This window comes from Cynocephalus volans, chromosome 15 (genome assembly GCF_027409185.1).
Source record: "Cynocephalus volans isolate mCynVol1 chromosome 15, mCynVol1.pri, whole genome shotgun sequence".
NCBI lineage: Eukaryota > Metazoa > Chordata > Mammalia > Dermoptera > Cynocephalidae > Cynocephalus > Cynocephalus volans.
This window is the reverse complement of record NC_084474.1, coordinates 57,152,967-57,176,182: the sequence shown is the minus strand read 5'-3', so window position 1 is coordinate 57,176,182 and position 23,216 is coordinate 57,152,967. Positions and strand designations below refer to the sequence as shown.

The 23,216-nt window shown below is 35.2% G+C and overlaps 1 protein-coding gene and 1 pseudogene across 2 annotated transcripts in view; one reads left to right on the top strand and one right to left on the bottom strand.

The window, feature by feature from the left end:
• The window catches only part of VPS13B (vacuolar protein sorting 13 homolog B), a 794,525-nt gene that overhangs the window by 285,355 nt on the left and 485,954 nt on the right, over nt 1-23,216 (top strand). The window lies entirely within an intron of this gene.
• LOC134364136 (aconitate hydratase, mitochondrial-like) lies at nt 3,962-6,205 on the bottom strand (annotated as a pseudogene).

The following is a 23,216-nucleotide window of genomic DNA, read 5'->3' as shown; positions in this document are numbered from 1 at the left end:
TAGTGAGAAAATAAGATTTTAGTTATAAGAATTGACAGTTTTGAAGATATCTGATTCACATGTTAGAGAATACATATTCTATGCACATTATATTTAATTTTGGCCTTTAATTTTGCTAGGAAAATAAAAATGAGGTTAATTTTAGAGCTAGTTAGTGAAACTAATAACATGTCAAATTATTTTGTTATCTTATGATGTGTATAGTATCCCATGGAAGCATTATTTTGAAATCCAGTACCTTATGATAGTGATTATCAAACCTTTATATGATGCAGAATTCTATTGTTTTGAAGCTCAGGCATTCCACTACTTCGTAATAATTGATGAAGGTTGTTATCATAATAACATTTTAATATCTTTGATTAATAATGAGACTCATGACAGGAAGACTTATTATCCCACTCTGTGTGGTAGATTAATGGTTATTCCTTTTTATTATAAGATATGTCAGACATACAAATAGAGAATAATGTAATAAATATCCCGGCCTAAAAAGAAAATGATTACAAATGTATTTTGTGCCTTCTTTTTTATATTTTTCGTCACATTCTTCTCTTGCTCCACCGGATCGTAGTTGGTCACTATTCTGTACTTAGTGATTACTATTCCTGTTCCTGTGTGTGTGTTTTTATACCTTTAGTTTATGTATATGTATATGTATGTGTATGTATCATTTAAGAATGTTTCATATTGTTTTTCCATGTTTTGGTTTGTTTGCTGTTTGTATTCTTTTGAAATATATTTTTTATTAAATATTAAGCTTGTGAGATTTTTCTTCTTGTATATATCTTAATTTAATCACTTAACTGAATTTCATAGAATTCCGGTTCTATGAATATACTGCAATCTCTTTTATTTTATTGCTGGTGATGTTTTCATTTATTTTTAGTATTTGGTAAAACAATTATGCAAAGTATATTCCCTTTATCATTTTTTAAATGAGATTGTTTTAATAGACAAATCATAATTGTATACATTTATGGACTGCAATGTGGTATTTTATATATGTATACAATGTGGAATGATTAAATTGATCTAATTAACATATCCATCACCTCACTTACCTATAAATTTTTTCTGCTGAGATATTTGAAATTTACTCAGTTATTTCGAAATATGTAATACATTATTATTGATGATAGTCACCCTGCTGTACATTAGGTTTCCAAACTTATGCCTTCTATCTATCTGAAAATATGTACCCTTTGATCAAGAACTCCTGTTTTCTCCCTCCACCCCATCTTTCCCCAGCCTTTGGTTGCCATAATTCTACTCTTTACTTATGAGTTTAGCTTTTTTATATTGCACATATAAATGAGATCATGTGGTATTTGTCTTTCTGTGCCTAGTTTGTTTCACTTAGCATAATGTCCTCCTGGTTATCCATGTTGTTGTAAATGTCAGATTTTCTTTTTTGATGCTGAATAGTATTCCATTGAGCATATATACCACATTTTCTTGATCTATTTGTTGATGGACAGTTGGGTTGATTCTATATCTTGGCTATTGTGAATAATGCTGCAGTGAACATGGGAGTGTAGATATCTCATTGACATACTGATTTCAATTTCTTTGGGTATATACCCAGAAGTGGGATTACTGGATCATATGGTAGTTCTATTTTTAGTTTTCTGAGGAATCTCCATATGATTTTCTATAATGGCTGTACTAGTTTACATCCCCACTAACAATGTGCAAGAGTTCCTTTTTGTCTGCATCCTCTCTTACACTTGCTATCTTTCATCTTTTTTATAAAAGCCATTCTAACAGGTGTGATGTGATATTTCATTGTGGTTTTAATTTGTATTTTCCTAATGGTTAGTAATAATGAGCATTTTTTCATGTCGCAAGATTGCTTTGAAGTAGCAATACATTTCCTTTAGCAGAACAGAAGACTTCTTGTTTTATACTACATCCTCACCTATATTTGCCATTATTAGACTTTTAAATTTTTGCTAATCTGAATTTTAAGTCATTTTGCCTTCCCTGATTACTAATAAAGTTAAGCTTTTTTCCCCATGTTTCTCAGGTGTTCCTTTTCAATGAATTTGTTCATATTCTTTCTCATTTTTTTCTAGTGAGTTTTTTTCCCTCATTGGTTTGTACGATTTTTTATATTATAAATTCTAATTCTTCTGATTATATGTATGGTTTGCTTGCTAATTTTTTATATAATGGGTTTTGATGCATGGGAAATTTTAATTTTAATGTTGGCAGATTTTATCTTTTATGGTTTGGGCTTTTTGTGACTTGTTCAAGAAATCCTTTTCTACCTTGAAGTCAGATCTTAAAGATATTCTGCTATATTTCCTTCAAAATGTTTTCAAGTTTTCCTCTTTATATTTAGGAATTGAGTTCTACTCCCCTCCTCCCCCACCCCCTTTTGTTGTTTGTTAGGGATCCATTTTTTCCTATATGGATAACTAGTCTCTTTGTACCATTTCTTGAATAGTTTCTCTTTTTTATTAATCTACAATACCATCATTGCTATATGTTACATTGCTCTGTTTCTGAGATCTTTAGTCTGCTTTTTTTCCTGTTTACTTACTTGTATACCAATGTCTTAATAACTGAAGTGTTATGATACCTTTTAATACCTGCCAGAGCAAATCTGTCCAGCTTAACTTCTTTTTCAAAATCAGGGGATGGCGCACTATGTCTGTAAAGACCAAATAGTAAATATTTTAGGCTTCAAAGGCCATGCAGCCTTTGTTACAACTACCAAATTCTGCCATTTTAGTGCAAAAACAACCATGGACTATGTAAAGGAATGAATATGGTTGAATTTTGTGTAACTATATATTTTTTCTTTTGAGTTTTTTTTTTTTTAAGTCATTTAAAATTATAAAACTGTGGGCCGGCCGTGGCTCACTCGGGAGAGTGCAGTGCTGATAACACCAAGGCCACGGATTTGGATCCCATATAGGGATGGCCGGTTAGCTCACTGGGTGAGCGTGGTGCTGACAACACGAAGTCAAGGGTTAAGATCCCCTTACCGGTCATCTATTAAAATAAATAAATAAATAAAATACAATTATAAAACTGTTCTTAGTTTGTGAGCCATATAAAACAGGCAGTAGAACTTAGTTTGTTGCCCTCTAATCAAAATTGTCTGTGATATTTTTTGATCCCTTTTCTTACATACATTTTTTTTTAAAGTTATGCTTTGTTAAAGAAAAAAACCAGAGACCAGTTAAGTTTATTTGAGTAAGAAAAATGTTCTAGAACTAGGCAGCATTCCATACCAAAAGGGCTCAGAATGCTCCACCCCACCACATGTCCAGGTCAGATTTATAGCCAGAGAAAAGAAAGTGACATAGAGAAACAACTTGATGGCCTGTAGCTGGCATATGCCTTATATATGGTCATAATTTGGCTTTTTCAGCCTGATTGTCTGAGACTCTGCTCCTTGTTAGAAAAGTATACATTCAATCTGTTTACACATCAAGTTTACTATGTATGGAATCCACTTTGGGCCAGATTTTATCACCCAAGTGTGGAGGCTGGCTTAGGCCAAATATATATGGAAGCCAGTTCAGGCCAAATTTAACAGCTTCTCACTTTCCTTGCAAGAACAAAAGGTTATCCAAAACCCTCACCAGTGAAATGTTCAGATAGGAGGAAAACTTCTTTAGGTGAGTCTTGTCATCAGAATAAATGCAGTTGCATGGAAGTGCTCAAGATCTGAACCAAACTAAAAATAGGATGTCAAGGACCTGAAAATTATTTTAAGAACCTCCTTAACCATGGGTGATTCTGTCGGCTGAGAGAGGGTAGGGTAGGAGGAGTGTCTGACCATTCTATTGTAGAGCAGGAAGCCATGGCTGGATCAGATCAGATCCTAGTCTGAATATACACAGGAAACTACACTTGTAAATGATACCATAGCTGGGTCCAAGTAGCAGGGCAGGCAGGCGGGTGGGCAGGCAGAATGGTAGCTGGATGAGCTTGGATCTCACTGCTATAGTTCCTTCATTCTGCTGGGAGCACTGCAAGCATGGTCTTGTTGAAGCTTGTGGTTCAAGAAGATGGTTTCCTGGATCCCGTCGGAAGTGCTTGATAATGCATTTCAGGGGCTTGCCAGGGTCCAAGTCTTTTAGGCCTTGGATGGTAAGCTTGCACATAGAGTGGATCTTGTTGTAGTCCACAAGGTCAGTGACAGTAAGGATCAGCAGGCCAGCTTCTTGAGGTTCATTTCATGGATTCTAGTGAAGCTCTTGGTTATGATGGCCCAGCCCCCAAGGTGGCAAGATTCTAGTTCTGTATGCTCCCAGCTGAGCCCTTGCCATGTCTCTCATATATGATCACCACCATTGATGCCATGATCCTGTCATAGCAAGCTGTGTCTTGAGTGACAGCATTGCTCACAGAGTTGGTATTGTTGTTTTTAACGTTGATGGCACCAAGGAGCAGGTTGATGGAGATGTTGTCCAGGTGCCCCCATAACTTGAGCTGGGTGCCAGCATTCAACATGTCAGTAGTACACCCTTTGACTGTTATGAAGATCTACAGGTCATCCAGGTCTTTGCCATCCTGCTTGTCAAAAGGCTGTAGGAGCTGCAGGCACTGGCTGGTATGGCTCACATTCACCTTCTGCCCACTGCCATCCTTGGGGAGTGGGTGCTAGTAGGTGTCTTGCCGGGGGTTGACTCTGCTTGGGGAAGCTCATCTTCTGGAGCCTCCAGTTTGTACTTCTTGCCATCCTAGTCTGTCAGGAAGTCAGTCTCTTGGTTGAACTTGATGGTGCCAGGAATTACCAGAGCTATGCCAATCTCTGGGGCCATGATGAAGGCATGGGCTACGGGGTTTCTGTTGGTGCAACCTATGAAGTTTCTGTCGTATGAGGTGATAATGGTGTGGTTCTCCCCCTTTGTTATTTTCTTTCTATCCTACTAACCAATGCAGGGGCCATAGGCATTGATCAGGATAGTAACAGTCACATCCTGTATGATCTTTTAATAGCTGTTCTGCTCAGTGTTGGTGAACACCTGCTTAGATTCTAGTGCAGTGGTGAACTGAGACTTTCACTTTAGCCCGTGAGCCAGCACCTGCTTGGCCACCACTGTTGAGCACTTCATGTCCTCATAGCTTGAGTTGGTCCCCCTGCTGATCACATCTACTTTGATGTCCAGAGGCCATCCTTTCTTCTCTGGTACAGTACCCACTTCTGCCACATGGTGAGCCAGGTCTGGGTAAAGGGTCCATTGACATGTGGCTTCAGTTTATTGAGATAAGTTTCAATCCATTGGTTATAATGGCTACTGGAATCAGGTACCAAGTGATCCCTTGATTTATCTGCTAGATTGGCAATATCTCCCTTACCTGCCTTATCCCGATCTTTCTTCATTCTGTGGTTGCAAGAAAAACTGAGGGCCTCAATTTCTGCACTCATGTTGCAGATTCTCGTCATGCAAGTGTAGGGGATGGAGTCTACACCAGGCCCTTGATACTCCAGAATAGCGCCTATGCCCCTTTCACCGCAGGGATGCCTGCAGCCTTCAGGATTGCCTCTCAGGGTCAGGTCTAACCTGAGGTTGTGCCTGTCAGCTTCACACCAATCACCTTGGGGTACTTCAGCTCTCAGAGAATCCCAACCTTGCCATCGCTGCATAGCCCCTCTGACTCCAGTGTGTATGCCCCACAGCCCACCACCACTGGGGTGTGTGAGTATGTACCATCAGAAGAATCCTTGGGTATATGTAGTTTTCAAGAATAATCTGGTGAGTGATTCCAGATCCAGACTTCTAGACAGCATAGTTCTCATTTGCAGGTGTCAGGAAATTATATACTTCCTGGTTTATGTCCTTGGTCAGGAATAAGTCTTTCTCTCTCCTGAGCTTGGCCTTGATCACAGTGGATGGTATGGCCATTTTGGGCACCGTCTTGCTGATGAACTGTACCATGGCCACCTGGTCCATGACACCCTGCATGATTATGCAGGTATATCTTGCCCTACTCGGTTTCTTTGTTGACTGATGTCAGTCATGCATTCATACAGGATCTTCTCCAAGAGGGCTGGAGGCTGGTTCGATCATTTGTGAACAATGTTAATGTTCTTCTCTAGCAGGTCATAGTGGATGCACTTGTTGGGCTCAAATTGGCTCATAGCCACCTTGGCCCATTGGCACAGGACTGATGCCGCATAGTATTGCTGCACATCTAGGACTTTCTGCAGCAGGGTCACTAATAGGGTGTGCAACATCATTCTGTGGATTGACAAAGATGAAGTCTCATTTTACTTACACATTTTCTTAAAATTAAATTTTCAAGTTACTTAAAAATATGTATTAGGATTTCGATTGAGATTTTCCTGAACTTGTCTGTATTTTGTGTGCATGGGTGAGGGTGTGGGTGTTTGGGTGTCTGTTTTGTTATACCTTCTGCATATAACTTAATATCTTTTACTTTGTGTCTTAGTGTCTGAGACTTTCAGCACTCACTGGAAGTAGTGATGGTCAGCATCTGCTGCTTCTTGATTTAAAAACATCCTAGTATTTCCTCATGAAATGTAATACTTTATTATGTTAAATATGATGTGATAAGTGTATAAAATTAAAAACTGAAAATTAAGTTAAAGCTTCCTCTATATTTTACCTTTCTCATTTCCCTTCTCCAGTCTAAGAGTTGATCATTATCTTGAACCTGGCATTTATTATTCGTGTGTGTGTGTGTGTGTGTGTGTGTGTGTGTGTGTGTGTGTGTGTGTGTGTAATATGATAATATATATTCATATTAACTTTTGCTGTGTATGCATGTACGTTTCATTCAACAATATGCGTAGTGTTCACTTGCACTATTTTAGTGTTATGTAAGTGATATGTGGCAAATTATAAAAATTGCTGCAAATTTCTTTCCTTCCTGTATTCACACCTGTGCAATATTGCATTTTAGATCCTCCCATTAAGTCGAGTCTGTTTCTCTATCCCTTTAATTTGGTTTGTGCATGTAACTTGATTTGGCAAAGGGATATCAGCAAACAAGATACAAGCAGAGGTTTGAAAAGCACTTTGGAGCTTGCTTTTTTGCTGCATTTGGAACCCTGAGACCAAAATGTGAATGTGTTTGAGCTGGAATATGAGAGACCATTTTGAAGAGAACTAAGGTGCCCCAGCCCACAGCCAAACCGCCTCCAGCTGGCTGGCAACTTACTAGAGAAGTAAGAGTGAGCCTCAGCTGACATCGCCAAGGCTACAAGGAAGTCCTTCCAGCTGGAGCCACTCCAAGTTGGTGACCTGCAGAATAATAAACTAGATAAATGATAATTGTTTTAAGCCACTGAGTTTTGGATTGGTGTGTTAGATTGCAAAAGTTAGCTGTTATAGGTATCATGCTCATGGTTGTGTAAGTGTAGTTGTTCATTTTCTCTGTAATTACTGCATTAAATGAAGGTAACAGTGATTTCATTTTTCTCTTGGTAATTAGGTTGTTTCCATTTTTAAAATTATTACAAATAATGCTCTCATGAACATTTTTACATATCTCCTTGTACACATGTGTAAGAGTTTCAATAATCTTTTACGTTTTAGGACTTATTTTTAAGAAGTCGATTTATAAGTTAGGAAATAATGTTCAGAATATGACATAACTTGCCACTGTTCATTTCAGCAAGTTTGTATTGACTGAACTGGTGCTATTGCCTGTCACACTATTGTCATTTTACTGTTATAATCTGATGTTCTGATTGTGGTAAAACTTGAACCATAACATCACTTAGGTGCCTGCCATAAGATTTCTCTATTTGGTGCAAAGATTAATTTTATGGCCTTATGTTTTTAAGTTGCTAGCAACATAAAGTCTATTTCTAGCACATGTTTAGCACATCACTTTTTTTTTTTTAAGTTTGACAAGATTTTTTTATTTATTTTTGGACAGAAAATAAGTCTTAATACATTTTAAAAGACTAAGATAATAGAAAATATGTTATCTGACCACAATAACAGAGAAAAATTAAGAAAATTCACAAATGTGTGGAAATTAAACAGCACTCTCCCAAATAAACAATGGATAAAAAGAAAAACCACAGGGATATTAGAGAGTACTTTGATATAAAGATCGAACTGCAACATATCGAAATTTATAGGATGCAAGGCTCATGTGGTGCTTAGAGGAAAATTTATACTTGTGAACACCTATATTAAAAATAAGAAAAATCTCAAATCAGTAATGTAAACTTCTACCTTAAGAAAATAGAAACAGAAGAGCAAGCTAAACCAACAGCAAATATAAGTAGCAAGTAAGATTACATCAGAAATATATGAAATAGGGAATTAAAAAAAATAGAGAAAATTAACAAAACCAAAAGTTGATTCTCTAAAAAGATTTTAAAAATTTGCAAACCTCTATCTACATTGACCAAGAAAAAAAGGGCATAGACTGAAATTACTAAAATTGAAAATAAAGCAGGGGCATTATTACATTATCATTTGGTTTTGGGGGGGTGGTAAGATTTAGTTTCTTTCTCGTTTGCATTTTTGTTGTACCGGTGGGTTTTGTTCTTTCTTGGGTATCTGTGGTAGTGATTATCGTTTTTCAGATTCTAGATACAGGACTTCCTTGAGGATTTCTTGTAGGGCTGGTCATGCGGTGTTGAACTCCCACAGTTTTTGTATGTCTGGAAAATACACTATTTCTCCCTCATTTCTGAAGGACAGCCTGGCTGGGTGTAATATTCTTGGCTGGCCATTTTTTTCTTCAGTATTTTGAATATACCATCCCATTTTCTTCTGGCCTGTAGAGTTTCTATTGAGAAGTCTGCTATTAGTCTGATAGGGGCTCCCTTATTGGTGATCTGATGCTTTTCTCTTGCTTCTTTTAAGATTCCCTCTTTGTCTTTGAGCTTGTCAGTTTGACTATAATGTGTCTTGGAGAGGATCTTTTTGGGTTAAATCTGTTTGGGGATCTTTGAGTCTCCTGGATCTGAAGCTCCATGTCTATAACTGGGAAATTTTCTGTTATTATTTCATTGAATAGGTTTTCCATGCCTTTTCCTTTTTCCTCCCCTTCTGGAACACCAATGACTTGAATGTTTGTGTACTTGAGGCTGTCTGCTAGCTCTCTTAGATTTTCTTCATTTTTTTAAATTCTTTTTTTTTCTTTTTTTGTCTGCCTGGGTTATTTCAAAAAGACTATCTTCAAGATCGGAAATTCTTTCTTCTGCTTCTTCTAGCCTGCTGCTTAAGCTCTCAGTTGTATTTTTTATTTCATTGAATGAATCTTTCAGTTCCATGAGTTCTGCTACATTCTTTTCTAAGGTATTAATCTCTTTGTAAATTTCCTCCTTCATATCCTGACTTTTTTTCTTGTTTCATTATGTTGTCTAACTGAGTCTTTTTGTATTTCAGTGAGTTTCCTTAAGATTGTTTCTCAGAATTCTTTTTCAGTTTTTCCAAGGGTTTCCTGCTCTGTAGGGTCTGGTATTTGAGAATTACTGTACTCTTTTGGTGTTGTCATGTTTTCTTGGGTTTTCATATATCTAGTATCTCTACATTGACATCTGGTCATCTGGCAGAGCAGTTGCTTCTTCTATTACTCTTCAGTGAGCTTTGAGAAGAGAGATGCCCTCTTCTTTTTCTGGTCTCCACTGGTGACTCTCCTTGTGTCAAGGCAGTCGAATGTCTGTCCACCTACACAGCTGTTGTGGCTACTGCTGTGTCATTGAGCCACTTTTGCAGCAGCTGTGGCTGTGGTAGTGGCTGTGGTGGGCCACCTGTGTGGATGTAGTGTTTTTGGCATCCCCTCTTGCCTGCTTCTGGGCAGGGAGAGCTGCCCTTGGCTCTTACCTAAGACCCTGGATGTGCTCTCTTGCCTGCTTCTGGGAGGGGAGAGCTGCCCTCAGCTCCTGCCTAGGACCCCAGGCACTGCCCTCTTGCCTGCTTCCAGGCAGAGAGGGCTCAATGATGAGCAGTCTTATTTCCATCATAGACATTTACATTTAGTGAATATGTCTTAAAAGAGAGAGAGGAAGAAAGGAAGGAAGGAAACCTCTATAGGCACAGATGTGTGTATGGGTATATGGATGTGAAGATTTGTGAATTCTACCTTCTAAATTTGACATCAGAAAATTACAATGAACTAATTCAGTGTTTTTTAGACTTACCTGCTTATAATAATCACCAGGGACTATGTGTTATAGGTACCAATTTCCAGGCCTTTGTTCTAGAAATTGTGATTTAAAAGAAACTTAGAAATCTCTATAGTTCACAAGTAACTCCTAGTATTCATGTTATTAAGCAGGTTTAGGAAACACTGAACTAATTGATTCAGATTGCTCTGTTGTAATATTTCATGTGTTTGGCTAAGGTCTTTCATCATTAGACATTCCCAATGGTTCTTTTTTCAGTCCCCACTTCTGTATCCCAACATTTTCCTCTCTCAGTCTCATTTACTCCCTTCAATTAGGATCCTAATGGTTAGAGCAGCACATCACATTTCTGATTTTAGATGAAATCAAGATTGCTAAATAAAAGGAACATGAAAATAAGCTTTTCAGATGACATGCAAAAGTTATTTGTTTTACCTTTGCAGTGCTAAATACCATGGACATGAATTAGATGATGCTCTTTCCTCTGTGGAACCATTTAAAACAGCTCTCTATTCTAAAAGTCAAATAAGGTAATTTTGATTAGAGAATTAGGCTTGGCATTACCATTTTAAAATTTGCTTTAATTGATGTTAGGTTGGTCATATTATTTTATCTTCATGGAATAATAAGTATAATCATTATGATACATTACTTGTAGTGAGGAAACTCCTGACAGATGCCTTTATTTTTAGTTATTCATAGAATGTTTTGTTCTTAAAAATAAATTATTTGTTTCCTCCTATAACTTTAATGATAAAATGTTAATATATAATTATAATATTTTAATTTTTTAAAGTGCATGAGGTTGAATTAGAGGAGTTTTTTATAGCTTGAAAACATTCTGCCAAATGCCCGTCTTTGAATGTTATTTTGAGAAAATTTGCAACACTCAGATGTTGCCAGTTTTTCATACTTGAAATAGATTTTTTCTGCCTCATGAAAAAGAGAATAGAAGTTTATTTTTAAGGGATGGGGATGTGAGACATTTTTCATATTTGAAAATAGCATGTTTTTTTTTTTTTTCTTTCTCTTACCACTTAGACTGATACCGAAAGAGAGGGTCTGAGGAGGTTGGCTAGCTGACCTCAACCTCCCCGTCCTCTACCAGGTTCTTGACTCCACCACAGGAAAGAATTCAAGAGCACAGTCACAATAGAAAGTAAAAGCAGGTTTAATGAAAAGAACAAGAAATACAGACTTCATGGGGAAAGTGCAGCCTTAGCTCCCGAGACTCAGCAGTGGCCTCACTAAGTTTAATACAGAAGTAAGAAATACACACTTTACAGAGTACAGGCTGGCTCCAGAGAGAATGAGCAATAGCCCCACCTTCTTCCTGGATTCACTTTTATAGCTTGGCCCTCTATACATATTCATGTTATCTAATGAATATTAAAGTAAGGGATTCATTCCCAATTATGTAACCAGTTTTTGTATGTTCAGTTGGTCTCCTTTAGAGCATGCTAATTGGTCAAATTCCATCACATGTACCGAATATACTTAGAATATTCTAGGTGCTCTCTAGCTTCTCAAGTAAAAGGTCATTCAAGGGATAAACTCTGTTTTACTGAGCATGCTTGGCCACTGAAATTACATAAATCTGCCTCCTGTAGTGTCAATCTCCACATGTTGGTACCAGAAATGGGTGCAATAAGCAGTAGTAGCTCAGGACTCAGAGGAGGGGCTTGAGTCCTAGGGGAGTGGTTTGAAACCCAGGGGAGTTTCCCAAATCTCAGAGAAGTGGCCTGAAACCCAAACCCAAGGGGACTGAGCACCTCCTATCTCAATAGTTCCTTATTGGAGGTATAATTCAGTGTCTCCTGCAAATACACCTAACACAAAATCTAGAATCATAATGGAGAAAATCAGATGGCAGAACAATATATATCATATGATTAGACTTGCCACATAAAATACTGGATGCTTAGTTAAATTTGAGTTTCAGATAAACAAATTATGTTTGGGTTGAACTTATATTAAGAAAATACTCATTGCTTATCTGAAAACTGAATTTTGCTGGTGTGTTCTGTATTTTTATTTGCTAAATCTGGCAGCTCTAAGTATGATTCAATTTTTGTAAAGATATAATTGTAAGTACATAAGTACTTTTTCATAATTCTAAATATAATTGTAAATGCATAGGTACTTTTCCATAATTCCAAATATAATTGTAAATACATAGGTACTTTTCCATAATTATAAAAAGAAATCTGCAAGAATTTATTTTGCAGAAGGATATTAACAATAGTTGTTTCTGGTGATTAGAGGGGAGGAGGGGAGATTTTAAATGCTTTCTGTATAATCTCTACATTGTGTTAATTTATTACAGCATGTATGTATATTTTAATAGTTAAGTCACTTGTTTAACACATTTTTGTTGCAGTGGTAAAGATAAAGTAGAAAGCAAAAAAATGCCATAATATCTGATATTAACTCTCATAGAGCTTATGAGTGGGAGGTACAGGTAATTAAACAAATAAACATAATATTACAATTGTAATAAGTATCACTGAAGAAAGATTAAAAATGCTATGAGATTATATAGTAGGAGGATTTTACTTGGTTTGGAAGATCACAGGAAGCTTTCTTAAAGAAGTGAAGTTTGAATTTAGATGTGAATGAGTAAATGTAGGCATGAACTAGGTGAAGAGAATGGCTTTTTAGACAATGAACGATGAGAAGAAATATGGTGAGTAGGAGAAACTAAAGGAGGGTGTGGGAACTCCAGAGAGAGTAGTGCAGGATGAAGCTAGAAGGTAGAGGCCACACCCTGCTGAATCTTGTGTTCCATGGAAAGGTCGGGTTTTTATCTGTACAGCAATGGGCAGCCGTTGAAAGGGGCTATATTAGTGTTGCTGACAGGATCAGATTGTGTTTTGAAAAGATAATTTTTGCTGCAGTGTGGAGAACTGTACAATGGGTAGGTGTATGCATAAGAGTAGGTGTTGGTAGACCAGTAGAAAGGATATTGTAGTAGTTCCTATGAGAAAGAAACAGGAGTATGATCTTGGTAGGGGGGTTGGAGATGGAGAGGAGACAAGTTTTAGGATTGTTTCAGAGGCAAAATTCTCAGCTTTTAGTGATGTTGATATATGGCAGTCATCAAGCAAGAAGTATTAAAAAAACATCTGGGTTTCTGTTTTGTACAACAAATACAATTAAAAATAATAAAGCTAATAAAAATTTGAATAGTTATCTAGAGAGGTTAGCAACTAAAATACAGTCACTTGAGAGATTTCTTAGAGTGAAATTATATATGGTGGTAAGAGGTGGATGAATTATGAGATTGTAATAACTTGAAATTAATTTTAGTTATTTAGTAATTCTGTTTATATTCAAATTGATTCAGTTTTAAATTTGTTTTTTAAATTATGAAATTATTTCAGTATTCTCAGAAAAAAATAACTATGGTAATGGTAAATATAGGGAAAAAAGTGAAAGTTCCTTTCCCAACTTTTTCCAGGGAAACTTTTCATAACTTTAATAATTCATTCCATTGGAAAAACAGATTTTTGAATTGAGAATATTATTCTAAAATAAGGCCATGTGCCAACTAATCAATACCTAAATGTATCCATGCTCTTGTTTATTCTGATGGTTTTTCTACAGTGTTTGTAGCCTTTAGTCAGGTTTCTTTGTCGCCAGATAATCAACCCCTTTCACGAATCCATGTCTTCCTACATAGATTCTGATCAGGTAATTCCTTTGCTTCAAAACTTCTATGGATCACCACTGACTATAAGAGTTAAGTTTAAACTTAAAGTTAATAACTCTTTACTGTTACCTTCTTGACCAGTTTACATTCATTCCTTTCTCCTTCCTGCAGAGAGAGAGAGAGAGAGAGAGAGAGAGAGAGGGAGAGAGTGTGTGTGTGTGTGTGTATATTTTAATACCTTGGTATCTTTGAATGTGCTTCATCTAGAATCATTTTTAGTCTGGAAAATACTGTGTGAACTTTCTAGACCCAGATGATGAAACATTATCTCTCTCAAAATTTGGCCACCTCATGGGAGACTTAGCAATTTCCTCTGTCAAATTTCTATAGATTTGCATAGCGTCTTATTTATACTACATAATTATTAGTATTGGTGTTAGATGTATTATAAATGATAAATATACTACATATTATTATAATACATATCATCATGTGTACTTTATTTACTTGTTTAAGTATTCACATTAAATGTGAGTTTTCAAGAAAACTGGCATATGATAGTTTGTTCAGTAAACCTTTATTTTATGCTGGAGGTGTTTTGCTATTCTCTGTGGATGATAGATAACCAGATGAATTAAATCATCAAATATCTTAATATCCAGAAAGGGAAAAAAGACATCAAAGTATTTTATTATAAATCAGTGTGCTAGTATTATAAGGGATGAAAGTGCTCTTGGGAGTGTGGAAGAGGGAATGGTCATTACATCTTCATAGAGGTTCTTTGCTGATGTTAACCCCTTTTAATATAAGGCTGTAATCCATCATGCTTGTGTTGAATCAGATGAATTATTTGTTTTCTTTCCTGCTGCTTCTTGTGTAATCATAGCATTCCCAAGCATTTATAAAGGAAATAGAGTAAGGGCTACCAAAATGGGTCCACCTCCATAGTTTAAAACTTTGGTATCTCAAAGTTATACCCAGTACATTATAGGTAGTCCTCTCCTTAAGCGATTTTGTTTCCCATAATTTTAAATGTATACACCATAATCATTACCCCTATTATTGGTAGCAGGTAGCTATTACACAAACGAAGTGACCTCATCCAGTTTCTTTTCTGAAGAGTTATAGCACCTTCTTCCCAGCCTCAGTTTGTTTCTGCAACCTTCTTAGCATGGGGAATCTTGGTTCAAAAATAGCTTTATAGAGTTTATTCTAAGAAATGAGGAGTAATAAGAATGAAGTTAAATTTTAAAAGATGAATGAAAAAATGGTATATGACCGAGAAAACTTGAGCTTTGGCTAACAAGTAAAAGAGAATAACTTTTTATGTAATTGAAGAATGAGCATATTTTTCTCTTAAGAAATTCCAAAAGGCAAATTCTAAAAATTTTATGCAATAATAGCATAATTTGATAAATGTTTTTTCTTTCAGATTCTAAGTTTTAATGAATTTACCTAAAAGCAAGCAAACAAAAAACTTATGTTCTTTATAGTCACACATGTATCAGTCCTGGGAAATAAACGATAAAAGGAAAAAGCCGTTCAAATGACTATATTCTGAGGAAAATTGCATGACAGAAGCTTATATAGTAAAACATTTAACCACGTGTAGTTAGAAAAACAACCTCAGTATTCTAATCCTTTGACACTGTATAGCAGTATGTAGTGAGAGATTAAAGGATTATTAGTTTCAGGACAAATAAAGATTGTCCATCAATTTTAAGGACAGGCATATCTTAGGTATAAATTGAAGTGCTCATTTGAGGAGATACATTCTTAGTATAGCAGACAAACTTCTTCTAAAAAAAAAAACCAGCAGTGCACAGCATTTGTTGCTCATGTTATCACTTATTAAGAAAAGAAAGCACAAATAAAGATATAAAAAAAGAAAAGAAAAGATAGCACTGGAGGCATTCCTGGATCTGTTTCTCATCATTCCGTTTACTTGACCCTAAGTCTCCAAAGTCTCACCCCCCCCACCCCCCACCAAAGTGACTGAATATATTTCCAAACAAGTCCTGGATTCCATATCCTGATGAAGGCTCTTTACTGATTTGTAGCAATAAAAACATTTGCAAAAAAAAGGGTAAGAACTTTGAAGAGTACATTGTATTATCATGTACTGTTATCTATGCTTTTATGTGATTGTTTTTTTCATTCTGTTAAGCTTTATTTTGTAGTATCTAGATGTGTCATTTGTGATTAATTAAATATGATTGTATTGATTTCCAAAATTATCAGATCCATGATTAAGAAAATAACCTGCTGTATTACTCTTGTTTTTATGAGAAAATGAGATTTGAAGTCACTTCAATTCATATTTTTATTTACCGATTTTACAACACGCCATAACTACAAAAAATACTTGTTTAGGGGAATAAAAATAGCAACACAGTTTGCTTTCTGAGACTTGGACAGTATGGGAAAACATTTGGTTGAGAAATGAGTTCTGATTTTCACTCTTAATATTTGAAAATGTAGAACTTTTAGGGAAAATCACTATTATGAGCTTGCTACTCCAAGCCTTTTTTTCTCTTGTATTTCACAATCTGTCCCTTCTAAACAATAGAGAAGAAATATCCCAGGAGACAAATAAATGAAGTGAACTAAAACTGGCTATTTCATTACATTCCTGAGAGTGGTTTTAATTTTCCATAGATGTTTTTAGTGTGTTCACATGTTAGGAATTTGAATATCTTTAAATATTAGCCCTCAAACTGCATAAAAGTTTGCCTACATTCAGAAAGCATGTCAAAATTGGATTTTTAAATGGAAATTGCCTATTATAGTTTAGGTTATCTTTAGATTTTTTTTTATACAGGGCAAATCATACTATTCAAAAATCTGTTCTTCTTGTTTCTGGAGATATCTTCTGAATTAAACATTCTTAAGCACCAATAATATTTAATGCAGGCAAGGTCGGTAGTCTTTTTGTGTGTGTGTATGTGTGTGTGTGTTGACCGGTAAGGGGATCGCAACCCTTGGCACGGTGTGGTCCACACCACACTCAGCCAGTGAGCGCACTGGCCATCCCTATATAGGATCCGAACCCGCGGCCTCGGCGCTACCAGTGCCGCACTCTCCCAAGTGAGCCACTGGGCCGGCCCAAGGTCGGTAGTCTTTTGAGACAGAAATCCAGTTCTAATTTGAGTAATGCTCAGAGTGGATTTTTAGCCTAGGCAGAGGAAAAGGAAAAAGAATAGAAAAAAGAAAGGAAAAAAATTCTAGTTATGGGAGAAGGGGGGTTGGAGACTAACCAGTGGAAGAGTGCTACTTAACAGTACTTTTAGAACAGCTTCTCAAAGGGGCTAGGAGGTTTACTTTCATTGCTGTTATTTGTTGGAGAGTAATTTCCTTCAGGTATTTGGGGTATGGAAAAGGTTAAGAAATATTGTACCACTTAAACTCTAATTTGTGTCTTTGCTTCCAAGCTTGCACTGCCATATGCTTTATATCTCACTTAGAGTGATTTTTCCCCTTTAGTATAAATCAGCTTGTGTCATTACCCTACTAAAGCCCTCTCTTTTCGTATCACAAATAGAAAATTCCACCTGCTTTTCTTAGCCTAAAAATCCCCTACACACCTCTCTGATCTTTGACTCTGCCTTTTTCCTAATATGTTCTGGGTACACTGTCTTCATATCAAACAAATATGTTCCTACTTAGAGCTGTTGTTCTAGCTGTACCTTCTGTTTTGTATAGTTGTCTTATTCCTTTACACTTGGCTGGCTCTCTGTCAGCTTACATGTCAGTTTCATAGACAGGTCTTTATAACCACCCAATATTAAGGAGTCACCCAGTTATTCTCTCTCTCTCTGTCTCTCTTTTTCTTTATTCTAATTCTTTCAATTATAGTTGTCACTATCTGATATTTTCTTGTGTGCTTGTTTTTTCATTTCTCTGCTAACTACTGTGTCTTTAATGGCTTGGCGTATAGTTGGTGGATAATAAATATTTGTTGGATGAATGCATGGATTGAACCACTGTTCTAAGTTAGGGGTGCTACCAATGTCGTAACACTGTGTCTGGTCCGAGTACTTAATTTTCAGAAACTTTACTTGCGTGCACTGTAATTTTTATTGTAGTGAAAATAAATGCGTAATAGTAACAGTGAAAATGAATTTTCAGGATGAAGTCTGGAAATCTGGGTTTAAATTTAAGCACTTCCAGGTATAATATGTTAGCCTTAGTCACTATATCTCTGTGACTACGCTTCTTCTGTAAAGTAACTTCTTATAGGGTTGTTCCTAGATTTAAATGAAATAGTATATTTAGGAGTTTTTCATGAAGTACTATACAAAAAATTTTAAGTTCTCTTTTACCTCCCCCAAAAGAAATAAAATAGTGGAAAACAAGTATCTTTACCTATTTTTTTTTTTAATAATAAAGTAATTTAAGAAGATGAGCTGTAGTTTTATGTTATAATTTTACTATGTGTGCTATCCAGAGATGTAATTTTAATTTTATTTAAAATTAAATACTTTGGAGAATCTCTAGTATTGCTGTTGAATATTCATATGAATTGCAAACTGGTAGACTTAATAATTTTTCAACCTTTTCCCCATTACATCTTTCATTCCTTTACTATCTATCATAATCATTCAGTTGCCTTTTGATTTACTCTTCATGTAGTTTGAAATCTAGATTCTTTTTTACTTTCTGACATTTATAATAGAAAATGTAATTAACTTACTAGAAACATGGATATATTCATCTTTAGGCTTTGAGGGCTGTGGAAAAATAAAGTTCATTCAACTTTTCTACTTCAATTTTTTCTGTGTAAAAACACTCTGTGTTCAATCAAATCGATCAACTCCTGAACACAATTTGTACTTTTCTGCATCCACACTTTCATTCATATATATATTATTGAACTGCTGAGAATGCCCTTTCTACCCCTTTTCATCTATTCAAACTACGTCTTCAAAAAGTTTTCAGTTAAAATCTATGTTTGATGATTTTCCCGTATCTGAAACAATTGCTTATTTTTAATCCTATGTCAGCTATTGTTTGTAATTAATCATATTTTACCCTTTTTATCTTGTTTTCTTTAACCTTTGGCACTTAATCATTTTACTTTTTCTACAGTTTAATTTTGTGGTTTCTATATTTTTCAAGGTAACCAACATGTTTCTATCTATATTTTAAGCTCTTTGAGGTCTCTTTTCCTAATGTCTCTCCTAGCATTTTTATTCATTTTATGTGCTTAATAAAAGTTTTATTATTTTTATTTTTATTCCCCATTAAACAACCTTTTATTTTACTTTAAAAGTAAACAGTTACGTGTTTTATGAGTGGCAGTATCGTGATATATTAAGTGGTGTTGTACTCATTGTGGCCACATTACTTAGATCTGAATCCCAGCTTTACTACTTAATAGTTGTAGGGTCTTAGAAAGTCATTCAGCCTCTCTGTGCTTCAGTTTCCTGCTCTGTAATGTAGAAAATGATAATATCTTTTAGAGTCGTTGTGTGCATTAAATGAGAAAATAAATGTAAAATGCTTAACACATTGCTTGGCACATGTTTCCACCCGGATACTAGCAATCCTTATCAATATTAGCAACATTATTTTATGGCATAGTGGAAAGAGGCTTTCTCAGATAGACCCTGCTGCTTGTGTGACCTTGTGCAACTTTCTTTACTTCTCTAAAACCCAGTTTCTGCATTGGTAAAGTGGGAGTTATTTATTTTGAGAATTTAATGTGATATGTACATATCTCTCTCTTAATGTAGGTGCCCAGTGGCACCTGTATTTTTTTCTGAATTGCTGTTGTTTTCTGGATCCAGTCCACTGCTCTCCCCACTCTGTCCCTCCCTGCCCCTCTTCTTTCCTTTTTTACTTGATTTCTTCCTTCCTACTATCTGTCTGTCTGCCTGTCTGACAGGGACTAAAAGCAACTTGAGGAAGTTATAACTCTAGCCGCTGGTTTAGCGCATTTAGAACCTGAACTGTGGGAAAACCTGAACATGTTTTTCTGAGAGTTCATTATATTTAGAAGATGAGTAAGTATATAAAACTGAATAAATGTGTTAATCTGGGGAACAGATTTTCGCAGTATCAATATGAATTTTGTAATACTGGACTATTTTATTATCACTTGTGCCAGTGTCCCACATAAGAACACTTGATAAAGAAATCTTAATTTTTGCTTGATTATACTTTACTCATTGAGTATAAATTAATGATTTCATCTGATGATAATGTAAAGATAGTTCTTATAGAGTTATCTCCTTTACATGTAAAATATTGTAACCATACTACAGATTGTTGATACAAAACAAAAATTAATTGTAGAAGATTATAAATTAAAAAAAAATTAACAACAATGAAAACTTTCAAAAATTGTTAATGTTTTGCTTTCCTCTTGGACTAGAGAATGTTACAGTTGCTATTTACCCTGAGGGTTGGAGAGTCTTACTTTAGGCCACATCTGAAGAATAGCCGCAAAGGTCTATCTAGCCAGTTATGAGAGGATATTAGCACCACCTTGTGGTGCCTACTGGACCCTGCCATTTACTTTTAGTGCCCTGCTATTGTTACACAGATCTTGATAATCAGGAAAGGAGAAGTAAGGAAGACCTCAATTTAATAATTATCTTTCAAAAGCATATTCAAATTTTGATCCCTGGGAATTTCATTCTATTGAATCTTTAATGTTTCATTAGATTTTAAATTTAGGGTCTTGCTTATTGTGATAATAATTGATTTAAGTGCTTCAGATTCTTAGATACATATATCAAGATAGCTTTGAAAGTGTAGGAAAAGGTTTGGCCAGTTAGCTCAGTTGGTTAGAGCATGGGATTTAAACACCAAATTCCAAATTCAAGGTTTGTATCCCTGTACTGGCCAGCCACCAAAAACAAACAAAAACTGTAGAAATAGTATTTGAGCCTATTATAGTACATAATATTTTGTTTTTCTCTGAATTATCGAAGATTATTATAAAATAGGTCCTTTCATTTAGAAATTAATATTTAAGTATGATGTATTTATTGAATTTTTGTCTTCATTGCTGTTGTAACATAATATAAACTGATTTTAAAAATATTATTCTTTGCCAGTAACCTTAAAATATACTTTTAAATAGGTTCTTGAACAGAATTTCGTAGTCATAAAATAACATTGATTTTAAAAGCGACATTTTCATAAAAGTCAGAATATTAATTTTTTTCCTGAGTTTTATTTTTATAATTTTACATGTTGAGCAGTTAGTTCCTTAATTTTATTCTCCATTAAAATATTTTTAGATTTTTCTAATTTGGCTCGAAAGCAATATATGTCAGTTATATTCAGGATTTGGGGTTCTACGTAATTTCTAAAAAAAAAAAGTTCAATGTTAGTGAAGATGGATGAATAAAAATCAAAAGTATTGTAGTTACTATAATGAAAGACATTTTGTATTTTAGACAATGAAGGAAGTATATTAGATAAACTGAGTCCTACATGAAATTAAATGTACAAGTATCTTTAAAAGAAATTTAACTTCCAAAGTTTACTTATTTGCTCAGTCTTGACTATTTGTAATAAAATTAAAGAACAATTTAAGTGTAGACTTAAATAGAATTAGTCAGATTCAGTACAGTTAATCACATAGAGTTATGCAGTAAGTAATGTGCTCATTCTAATTGAAAAGTATGGTGTCTGGATTATGAATCATTGTACAACCAAAGCAATGCATTAGTATTACTTAATACAAAGAGAAGCCACTGTTTTTTTTCTTTTGAAAACATTATATTGTAAATTTGAAGGTATTATAACTAAAAATGCTGATGTTTTAATTTATGTAACTTTATATCGTTTTCTAATTATACTTTGTACATGGACTTATGCCATCTTGAGTATGACCTAATGGCAAGAGCAAAGGTGGTGTAGTCAGTCCGTTATATAACTTGGAAAATTGAGAATCATGCTGCCACTGACAGAAGCAAGTGGATTTTGGACGTAAGTTAAGTTCTTAGTCACTTTCAAAAGGTTTTCTTGAGTAGATTATATATCCTTTCTTCTCAGGGATATTGGTTTTGATTTCTATAAATGAAGGATTTATTATTGCATCATTATCCATGTCACTGTGGGAAATTATTCCCTTCTGAGGGAAATTATCACTCTCAGTTCTTTTGTTCTCTATTCTCTTATAACTCGCATTAGTGCTGATGTTCAGAGGTTTCAGGGGAGACAATCCTGGGATTCATTTGTATATGGTTTTTATCTTTCATTTTGTTGCTGTGGAGCTTCATGTTTATTGTTTTGCATATGTCAAACCACCCTGACATCCCTGGGATGAATCTTCCTTGATCATGGTGTATAATCTTTTTGATTGCTTTTGGATTCTGTTTGCTAGCACTGTGCTGATAATTTTTGTGTCTAAGTTTGTCAAGGATGTTGACCTGTAGTTTTCTTTTTCTTGTTGTGTCTTTATCTGGTTTGGTATCAGGGTGATGTTGACCTCATAGAATGAGTTTGGGAAAACAAACTATGCTTCGATTTTTTGGAGTAGTTTGAGAAGAATTCGTTTTAAATCTTATTTAAAAGTTTGGAAGAATTCAGCAGTGAAGCCGTCTGGTCCTGGACTTCTCTTTACTGGGAGACTGTTGATTATCGATTCAATCTTATTACTCGTTATTGGTCTTTTCTGGTTTTCTATTTCTTCTTGGCTTAGTCTTGGTAGGGTGTATGTGTCAGAAATTTATCTATTTCCTCCAGATTTTCAAATTCATTGGTGTGCAGTTGTTCATAATAGTCTCCAATGATTCTTTGTATTTCTGTGGAAATAGTGGTAATGTCTCCTTTTTCATTTCTGATTTTTGTTTTTGGGTTTTTCTTGGTTCATCAATTTTGTTTAACTTCTCAAAAAAACACAACTTTTTTTTTCATTGATCTTTTATATCATTTTATTTGGTCTCTATTTCATTTAATTTTCCTCCAACCATTCATTATTGCTTCTATCTTCTAATTTTGGAGCTGGATTGTTCTTGCTTTTCTATTTCTTTGAGGTATAACATTAGGTTGTTTATTTGGGATCTTTCAACTTTTTTTTTTTTTTTTTTGTCGTTTTTTCGTGACCAGCACTCAGCCAGTGAGTGCACCGGTCAGTCCTATATAGGATCCAAACCCGCGGCAGGAGCGTCGCCGCGCTCCCAGCGCAGCACTCTACCAAGTGCGCCACGGGCTCGGCCCTCAACTTTTTTGATCTAAGCCCTTATTGCAATAAACTTCCCTCTTGGTACTGTTTTTGCAGTATCCCATAGGTTTTGGTAGGTTGTGCTTGTATTTTCACTTGTTTCAAGAAATGTTTTGATTTCCTGCTTTATTTCTTCTTTGACCTGAAGGTCGTTCAGGAGCATGTTGGTTAATATCCAAATAGTTGTATAATTTCCAAAGTTAAGTTTATTGTTGATATCTAGTTTTATTCTCTTGTGGTGTGAAAAAAATACTTTATATGATTTCAGTCTTTTTAAATTTGTTGAGACTTGGTTTGTGGCC